Source organism: Myxine glutinosa, chromosome 5 (assembly GCF_964187855.1).
Source record: "Myxine glutinosa chromosome 5, kmMyxGlut1.1, whole genome shotgun sequence".
Classification (NCBI taxonomy): Eukaryota; Metazoa; Chordata; class Myxini; order Myxiniformes; family Myxinidae; genus Myxine; species Myxine glutinosa.
This window is the reverse complement of record NC_136265.1, coordinates 118,387,912-118,398,310: the sequence shown is the minus strand read 5'-3', so window position 1 is coordinate 118,398,310 and position 10,399 is coordinate 118,387,912. Positions and strand designations below refer to the sequence as shown.

Below are 10,399 nucleotides of genomic sequence, written 5' to 3'. Positions count from 1 at the left end.
GATCTCGGTTTCGGCACTCCCCTTACCGAGGGGGGTTTAATCACCTTGTCTTTTAAGCTGGCCGTCCGAGTCCTGGAACTATCTCGCCACTTCCGGTCAGCGCTGAATAGGGTAGTAGGCCAATTATTCCTATGACCTAAGTACCAGCGCCTTCCGGTAAGCAAGGAAATGAGCCCCGCCCGAGCCGTGACTGTAATGGACACGCCGAGCGAAGCGAGCCACGACACAGGCCATTAAAACAAGAGACTAAACCCACTTATAAAGCATTGGCCAAATCGTGCCACAGGTATTCAATCGAAAGAAAAGACTAAAGCGATCGGGGAAGAATGAAACCAAAAGGGTAAGAAATAACAGACATTTATTAATTATTTATAAAACCAAAGAAACCAAAGGAGAAACAAAAGCAATATACAGAAGAAGAAGAAGAAGACACAGGGCAAGCCTTAAAACAGTCTTAATTATCAATGCCCAGACAGAACAAACACAGACTCACATGAAAGGGGAATAGCAGGCAGGAATCACTGGAGGAGGGGATGAGAAGGCCCAGGCAGACTGTGGCGTCGAGGTCCGGCTCCAGGAGTCGACTCGCGTTGTGGCAGGAAACTCTGGCAGGCAGCGAGCGCGTATCGTTCACTGTGAGTGGTCATTGCATACAGCGATTGGGATGCTCCTCTCTCCCTTGCCTTCGTCTTCCAACTCCGGATCACGTCTCTCTCTGCCTTCCTCCCGACTCTCTCATTCAGATTGCACCTTCTCACCGACTCCACTCAACTCTCCCAACTTCTCGGTTCGGCTGGAGCACTCTCCCTAAGCAGTCCCTTGCAGCCCTTTTTATTGCTGTGGGCCGTATCAAGCCGCGGGCTCCAAGGGCACGCCTACCGGTTGGCTCACCGCGGTGCTGGTTGGCCGGTAAGGGCTTGCTGACTCCACCTCCGATGACGCGTCGACGTGCCACGCCCGTGATCTGGCGGCTCCTCCCCCTTCTTCTCGGCCCGACCGCATGGCCAATGGCGGCTGGTGGGGAGTTAGCAAACCACTCGTACCGCTTTTGAAGGGAACGAAAGGGACCTATCTTATTTGATTAATGCAACACAGATTCAACGACTGGGAACAGATCCTTAACTGAAACACATAATAATGAAATAACTATGAAGAGGGCCTATGGTTCCTACGTGTTGTTCATGGACTAACTAGGGTGCTATCTTTAACCAGCCAATTGAGGGGGATATTTACAGGGGAAACATTTATAAGGGATACATTTACTAAAATTTACTAGTGAAGGTTCTAAAAACCGAAACAATTTCATGCATATTCTGATCCTTTCAATGACGTGTGTAACATATGTTACGGATTCGTCACTTCCATTGTTGTGGTTCTCATCCACTGTAAACATTTTTGGTTGCATGTACTATTATTGTTATCATATAGGTGAAATAGAGATAACTGTTTTCAAAAAGTAAAAAAAAAAAGTTAATGTTTTAAAAATCAACCGGAAACCGGATCGGGAACAGGAGGAAGAAGAAGACGAAGAAGGAGAGGAGAAAGAGGCGGAGCAAGTGAGGTCGGAGAAGGAGCGGAGCTGTTTGGAGGTTTTGAGCAAACGCTGGCGAACGGAGGTCACTCGCAAACTTTGGGGTTTCCTGGGAAAGGGATTCCTGCGACAGAGTTGTTCTCGCTGAGACAGATAAATCTGCATGACAGGTTTTGCGGTTGATTCCGAAGAGAATCATTTGAGTGCCGTTACATCTCGAGAACAGACTCTTGGCCATTTTACATCGCGCCTGATTTTCGCATCGCTCCAGGTTTTCCCCCTCGCTTCAACCATTTTAACGCATCCAGCCATTAACCTGGTGTGTGTGTGTGTGTGTGTGTGTGTGTGTGTGTGTGTTTGTGTGTGTGTGTGTGTGTGTGTGTGTGTGTGTGTGTGTGTGTAACGTGGATTTTGAGTGGGAAATTGCAATTCGCCGATTGGGAGAAATTGAACGTCCATACCCGAAGGTGTGATTTCCCAGCAACCTCTTGAGGACACTTTTGCCTATCTTTGGCAGTGTGACTGTCAACCGAGCGGGATTCTGGTCTCGATACAACATCGTCCTGACGATCACTGGAGCATGGATCGACCTTGGTTTGAAGCTGGGACAGAGACATTGGGAATGTTATTTTCGCTCACTTGGAGCACAGTGAGTTATATTGTATGAAACTGATGGTACCATCATAGGAATGATATATTGGTTGTACAATTGATTACTATTGTTATTGTACTGTTATTCTTGCGTTACCTTTTTTTTTTTTTTTTTGGATACTGAATCGAGGCTCGTGAAAGAGCTAACATTTACTTCACAAACAAATCGACCAGACAAACAAAATACACAAAAAGAGGGAGCGGAAGACAAGATGGGGAGAAAAGGGGAAGCACACAAACACAACATCCGAGAGCAGGGAGATGTGTGGAAGGGAGAGGGCCCGGGGGGAGGAGGCATGGGAAGGGGGGGGGGGGGGAGGGAGAAGTATAAAGCACAAGGTCACCAAGGACTTCCAGGACAGAAGTTGGTATTTCAAAAGGGGGATTGGGGTGAAATTAGCGGGGGTAGAAAAGATCAAGGTTTTGGATGGGGGAAGATAAGAGATGGTGGTGAACAGCTGTTTTAAAGACTTGGAGGGTGGAGTGGGATTGAAGAGAGTGAGGGTGTTTGTTCCAGAGGCGGGAGAAAAGAGGAATGAAGGAGTGAAGGTGAGCAGAGAGTCTTGATTTTGGCAGTTTAACCAAAAGAGGGTTGCAGGCAGATCTTGTGCGACCTGTAGGAATATTTGCAGGACAGAGCCCAGAGAGAGCTGGGGGGGCAAGGCCAGAGAGGAGTCGGTAGAAGACGGAAAGACCACCAACCTGCCTGCGGTGAGTGAGTGAGAGGCCCTTGGAGTTAGCTTCATCGCGGGAGATTCCAATGATTCTGAATGCTTTGGTTTCAACAGCGCGAAGGCGAGCTAGGTGTGAGGCAGGAGCACCAGCCCAGAGGGGAGAGCAGTATTCCATTGAGCTGTGGATGAAAGCCTTGTATGTGGTGAGGAGCTCAGGTGTGCCAAGGAAGGACTTCGCACGACGGAGGATGCCCAGTCGGCGACTGGCTTTGGAGGCCAGATTTGAAATGTGGTTTTTCCAGGAAAGATCATGGCAGATAGTGAGACCCAAAAGCTTGAGCAAACGCTTTAGCAAACGTATTACTTAAATGACAGAACTTCTTGGAGAGGATTATTCAGAAAGTGGATGGGAGGGTTGTCTAGTCGGTCTTTTCGGAGAGCCCGTAAGAGTGTGAGATTTGTCAGGATTGAAAGACATGTTCCACTTGTTTGCCCAGTCTGTGATTTTGTCAAGGTCTGCAGAGAGTGAGGAGGCTGCAGACTGCCGATCTGAGGGATGAAGAATGGAGCGACAGAGAGTAGAGTCGTCAGCAAAGAGATAGAGAGGATTTTCAAGAGAGTCAGAGAGATCATTGATGAAGACCAGAAAAAGCACAGGGCCCAGAACACTGCCTTGGGGAACTCCAGCCTGAACAGGAAGAGGAGATGAGAGAAACCCATTCAGGGCCACACGTTGACTACGACTAGAGAGGAAGTCTGCCAGCCATGCGTGGAGATTGCCATGGATACCAAAAGAGGAGAGTTTGGTGAGCAGAGCGGGGTGCCAGACTGTATCGAAGGCACGTGATATGTCAAGGGAGACTGCTCTAATTTCCTGTTTGGCATTGAGGACCTCCATCCATTGTTGAGAAAGCAGAAGCAGCATGTCCAGAGTGGAGTGTCCAGGTCTGAAACCAAATTGATGATCAGAGATCAAGCCATTGGAGACCTTAATACAATACTTGTTTGTTTGTAACAATTGGTGTGGTTTCACCATTGATCTTTGACACACAGAATAACACATCTTTCTGCCTTGACTCCTCTCGAGGCTCGGAGGTACACCGTGACCGGGGTTTGGGGAGGAGCACGTAACACATATTATAATATCATGCATGTTCTGATCCTTTCAATGACCTGATCTAACATATTATAATATCGTGCATGTTCTGGTGCTTTCAATGACCTGATCTCACATATTATAATATCATGCATGTTCCCATCATTTCAATGACCTGATGTAACATGTTATAATATCATGCATGCTCTGATCCTTTCAATTACCTGATCGAAAATGTCATAATGTCATGCATGTTCCGATCCTTTGAATTACCTGATGTAACATGTTATAATGTAATGCATGTTCTGATCCTTTCAATGACATGATCTAACATGATTATAATGTTATGCATGTTCTGATCCTTTCAATGACATGATCTAACATGTTTATAATGCCATGTATGTTCCAATCCTTTCAATGACCTGAACTTACATGTTTATAATGCCATGCATGTTCTGCTCCTTTCATTGACCTGATGTAACATGTTTATAATGCCATGCATGTTCTGATCCTTTCAATGACCTGATCTAACATTTTATAATGTCATGCATGTTCTGATCCTTTCAATATCCTGAACTTACATGTTTATAATGTCATGCGTGTTCTGATCCTTTCAATGACCTGATCTAGCATTTTATAATGCCATGTGTGTTCTGATCCTCCCAATGACCTGATCTAACATGTTTATAATGTCATGCATGTTCTGATCCTTCCAATGACCTGATGTTACATGTTTATAATGCCATGCATGTTCTGATCCTTCCAATGACATGATCTAACATGTTTATAATGCCATGCATGTTCTGATCCTTTCAATGACCTGATCTAACATTTTATAATGCCATGCATGTTCTGATCCTTTCAATGACCTGATCTAACATTTTATAATGCCATGCATGTTCTGATCCTTTCAATGACCTGATCTTACATGTTTACAATGCCATGCATGTTCTGATCCTTCCAATGTCCCCATCTAACATACTGTAAAAGTAATAATAATTGGCAATAATAAAAAGTATAATTACATGACTCCCCTTGCCACTCCCATAGTGTACTGTACTGGCATGAACAAAAGGTTGGAATGGAGGGGAAGCCGTAGCCAGAGGTATTCCTGGGGGTGCGGTGAGTGCAGTGCAGTGCAGGGAGCGTGAGGAAGAGAGTTTTTGACAAAGATAACAACCCCACGTCCAGGACGAGGCTCAGGTCTTTCATACCGGAGGAAGGAGCAACCAGGGAGAGATAGACCGGGAACTTATGGATTGGGTCTCGTTCATGTGTCCGTTCGTTCGTGTGAAGTAAGAACCAAATCGGTCCACACATCTCCGAGATGTGGTTGGGGTAGCACGCAGGGACGAGATCCACCCATGAGCTCCCGGTTTGGATTGTGTCCAACGGGAATAAGAATAACTGCGTTTAGAATTTGCACCACCATCTCTTATTTCCCCCCATCCAAAACCTTGAACTATTCTACCCTCGTTAATTCAGCACAGATCCACTTTTTTTTGAAATACCGACTACTTTCTTTCCTGGAAGTTCGAGCAGTGTCCATGTGTTTTATACCTCTCCTACTCCCACCCAACGTTCCCCCCCCCCCCCCCCCGGCTTCCCAAGCCCTCTCCCTCCCACAGATCTCCCGATGTTCCTGTTCTCTGCTGTTGCACTTGTGTGCTTCCCTCTCTCTCCGCATCTTGTCTCCCGCTCCCTTTATTGAATGTTTTGTGTGTCCGTTTTTTATTTTTTGTGATTGATGTTTGCTCTTTCATGCGCCTCGATCTTTTATACAAAAAAAAAAAAAGACTCGTCTCCTCGTCCGGTGGAAAAGAAAGGAAGTTGAAGGAAACAAGATGACAGTGAAAAGTCTGATATAACATCAACCGATGTAAAACGGGTGTTATGGAAACAAGGAAGTGAAAAGTGATAACGAATGACGAAAGAATCTTTTATTTGTTGATATAATAAGTTAATCCCTCAGAATACCTCGCTTCCCTCCACAAACCACCAGGTAGTGAATGGAACGGTCATCAATGGCAGGAAGCAGCCGCACAAGCAGCACCTCAAGCCGGCTTCGCGCTCAGGAAGCGAGGTTTCTGCTCCTCATCAGGGTTAACGTGTCCGTTCACTTTCAGTTACGTTTCTGGACTCACAAACTATAGAAATGATCCCTGAAAGTATAGTCTTAACTTCCTCTCTCCACCGACTCGCTCTTAAACCTTGCGGGCATCCAAACATGCGTGGAGACTTTTATGTTTCTCTTTTCTCAAATTTTACATAAACATTTCATGTGTTGGGATCAAATTAATTTCCTTCATTGTAATAATATTATCATCACGTACTTACACCAATCACAAGCGAACATATTTGATGTAATCTTATATTCTCGCTCCGCGTGTACCAACGGAGGGAATTAGAGGAAGTGACGTCGTTCGGTATGTGGAACCCAATAACGCTGCGTCACTGAGGGAAGCAATGTTGTTCCGGACTTCCGGTGGATATTTTTTTTGGTTATTGTCGCCATAAAGCGTTTGTTTTTCGGTTTTTCATGTTTTTTGACCTCAGTGGCGGTTCGTGTTAATTTCATCATGATGTATTTTATGCTCTTATCAACGTTACTTCATTACAGGACGGTACGGAGACCGGTAAAAAATCGACCACGAACAAAACGTTCATCAAATATTAAAATGAATATCTGAATTATCAACGACTGAACGAGATTCTCTACTGTTTCGTGTACGATCCACCGATCACCACGACTGACGATACGCACTGTACTTTTACTGTGGTGTGCATGGTGTATACCACACCTGCCGCACGGACTGCCAGGTTGGTCTCGAGTACTGGACCCTCGGTATATGCGCATTGAGCCGTCTAGCCTGGGTTCGAATCCCGACTCAGCTATAAGTTGCCTTCCTGGTGTTTCACGGGCACGGCAGGTGTGGGTCATGCTCATGGGTGTGCGCGCCGTGCGTCACGTGCACATTAAGCCGACTGTCCCGTCTTCCGGCATTACTCAGCGGACGTTTAAAATCTCACGATGTCCTTCACTAAGACTAAGAGTAAGAGCACGTAAATTATCTCCGGCACCTTGAACAAATTACAACTCCCTTCTATAACCTACAGGGGGCACTGCATCAGTAGCACTGCTGCGCCACCAGCAAACCATGTGCTGTTTACTTATGAAGATGAAGAGGAAGAGCAGAATCGCACCTGGGCATCCCATGAAGGAATAATGATTTAAAATGCGCACTTTAATGAGTTTTCCTCCTGGCCGAGTTACCTCTTCCTGCACAGTGGTCACGTGAAGGTTTCCTCGTTTCAGGACGAGGTGAAGGTTTTCCTCTTCTTCTCTGTAGACGTTAACATTTCGTGGCGCTCAGCCTTGTTGAGGGTGAATTTCAATTGAAAGAGGAGCACACTCGGCTGTTGTCATGGTTACAGGGTCCCCTCCGAGTCTGGGAGGTCGGTGTGGTTCGAATCCCGTCCGAATCACACCAAAGACGTTGAAAATGGTCCGTGCTGCTTCTTTGCTTCAACATTTAAAACAAGAAGACGTCATGCGGAGCATGATACTTGCAAAATCCCCCCCCCCCCCCCCAAAAAAGTTTTCCATTGATACAGCAAATTGTCCATTTCATGGAGATTAAACTTTACAATCTTGATCAAAGCTCGGGTCAACAGGATGAAAAATGACGATTTTTCAGATGAAAAATTATCCTTTTTGGATAATTTGACCTCAAAGGACCTTTTGACCTCAAAAATAGTTAGTTTCCATATTTAGTGACTTGATGTGCAAATGCGGTTCAATTTTCAAGTCAATCGGATGAAAATTGAGGATATTAAAAATTTGGCCTATGTTGACCTCAAAAATAGATGGTGGTTGAATTCAGTGACCATATATATAAATCCTCTTCGAAGTTCAAGTCAATCAAATGAAAATTGGTGATTTTAGAAATGTGGCCTATGTTGACCTTTTGGCCTGTGTTTACCTAAAATATAATACGTGGTTGAATTCAGTGACCAGATATGCAAGTCCTCTTCAAATTTCAAGTCAATTGGATGAAAATTATGGATTTTAGAAATTTGGCCTATATTGACCATTTGGCCTATGTTGACCTCAAGAATACTTGGTGGTTGAATTCAGTGACCAGATATGCAAGTCCTCTTCAAATTTCAAGTCAATTGGATGAAAATTTAGGATTTTAGAAATTTGGGCAAAGTTGGTGACCTTTGGCCTTGTTGACCTTTTGACCTATTGACCCCAAAAACAATAGGCTTCTTGCTTTTGACCAACTCTAACATTTGGTGAAGTTTCGTGAAGATCGTTTGAAAATTGTGACCTGTAGGCTGGTGAAAAACAGACAAACAGACAGACAGACAGAACCACAAACACAACCGACCAATATAGTTGAAAAATCTTCGATTTTGCAAGTAATAATAGAGCACAGGTTGGCAACCATTGCACAGGCTTGAATGGCCCCATGGCCTCAACCTGCGTTGAAGTTCCTTGAAAGGGAACGTGTGTCTCATCCGTTATATCCGGGCATGAAGTGTAATAACGAGAGCCAAATGTTCAAATTAATGTAAAAGCATATTCCACCCCCCACCCCCTCCAAAAAAGGTTACCATGGACACACCAAATTGTCCATGTCATTAAGGTTAAAATGGACGATCTTAATCATAGCTCGGGCCAATCGGATGAAATTTGATTATTTTTCAGCTGAACATTGTTGATGTCAGGAGTTTGACGTTGAGTTGACCGTTGAACCTCAAAAATAGTTGCTTTCCCAATTCTGATATTCACCATGCAATTGATGTTTAATCTTCAAGCTTTCCCAATTCTGATATTCACTGTGCAATTGATGTTTAATCTTCAAGCTTTCCCAATTCTGAGATTCACGATGCAATTGATGTTTAATTTTTGAAGCTTTCTCAATTCTGAGATTCACTCTGCAATTGATGTTTCATTTTCAAGCTTTCCCAATTCTGAGATTCACCATGCAATTGATGTTTAATCTTCAAGCTTTCCCAATTCTGAGATTCACAATGCAATTGATGTTTAATTTTCAAGCTTTCCCAATTCTGAGATTCACTCTGCAATTGATGTTTAATCTTCAAGCTTTCCCAATTCTGAGATTCACGATGCAATTGATTTTTTATTTTCAAGCTTTCCCAATTCTGAGATTCACGATGCAATTGATGTTTAATTTTGAAGCTTTCCAAATTCTGAGATTCACTCTGCAATTGATGTTTAATTTTCAAGCTTTCCCAATTCTGAGATTCACTCTGCAATTGATATTTAATTTTTGAAGCTTTCCCAATTCTGAGATTCACGATGCAATTGATGTTTAATTTTTTAAGCTTTCCCAATTCTGAGATTCACGATGCAATTGATGTTTAATTTTCAAGCTTTCCCAATTCTGAGATTCACCCTGCAATTGATGTTTAATCTTCAAGCTTTCCCAATTCTGAGATTCACTGTGCAATTGATGTTGAATTTTCAAGTTTTCTCAATTCTGAGATTCACGATGCAATTGATGTTTAATTTTTGAAGCTTTCCCAATTCTGAGATTCACTGTGCAATTGATGTTTAATTTTCAAGTTTTCTCAATTCTGAGATTCACGATGCAATTGATGTTTAATTTTGAAGCTTTCCCAATTCTGAGATTCACTATGCAATTGATGTTTAATCTTCAAGCTTTCCCAATTCTGAGATTCACTCTGCAATTTATGTTTAATTTTCAAGCTTTCCCAATTCTGAGATTCACGATGCAATTCATGTTTAATTTCCAAGCTTTCCCAATTCTGATATTCACTATGCAATTGATGTTTAATTTTGAAGCTTCGCCAATTCTGAGATTCACGATGCAATTGATGTTTAATTTTCAAGCTTTCCCAATTCTGAGATTCACTCTGCAATTCATGTTTAATTTTCAAGCTTCCCCAATTCTGAGATTCATGATGCATTTGATGTTTAATTTTCAAGCTTTCCCAATTCTGAGATTCACGATGCAATTGATGTTAAATTTTCAAGCTTTCCCAATTCTGAGATTCACTCTGCAATTGATGTTTAATTTTCACGCTTTCCCAATTCTGAGATTCACTCTGCAATTGATGTTTAATTTTGAAGCTTTCCCAATTCTGAGATTCACAATGCAATTGATGTTTAATTTGGAAGCTTTCCCAATTCTGAGATTCACTCTGCAATTGATGTTAAATTTTCCAGCTTTCCCAATTCTGAGATTTACTCTGCAATTGATGTTAAATTTTCAAGCTTTCCCAATTCTGAGATTCACTCTGCAATTTATGTTTAATCTTCAAGCTTTCCCTATTCTGAGATTCACTCTGCAATTGATGTTTAATTTTCAAGCTTTCCCAATTCTGAGATTCACTCTGCAATTGATGTTTAATCTTCAAGCTTTCCCAATTCTTAGATTCACTCGACAATTTATG

The 10,399-nt window shown here is 42.9% G+C and overlaps 1 non-coding gene across 1 annotated transcript; it reads right to left on the bottom strand.

Moving 5' to 3' along the window:
- Positions 1-5,915: 5,915 nt before the first annotated feature.
- On the bottom strand, positions 5,916-6,130 carry LOC137428799 (small nucleolar RNA U3). Its single transcript, XR_010984755.2, has one exon. It is a non-coding gene; the product is annotated as a small nucleolar RNA U3 (small nucleolar RNA).
- Between the last annotated feature and the right edge of the window lie 4,269 nt (positions 6,131-10,399).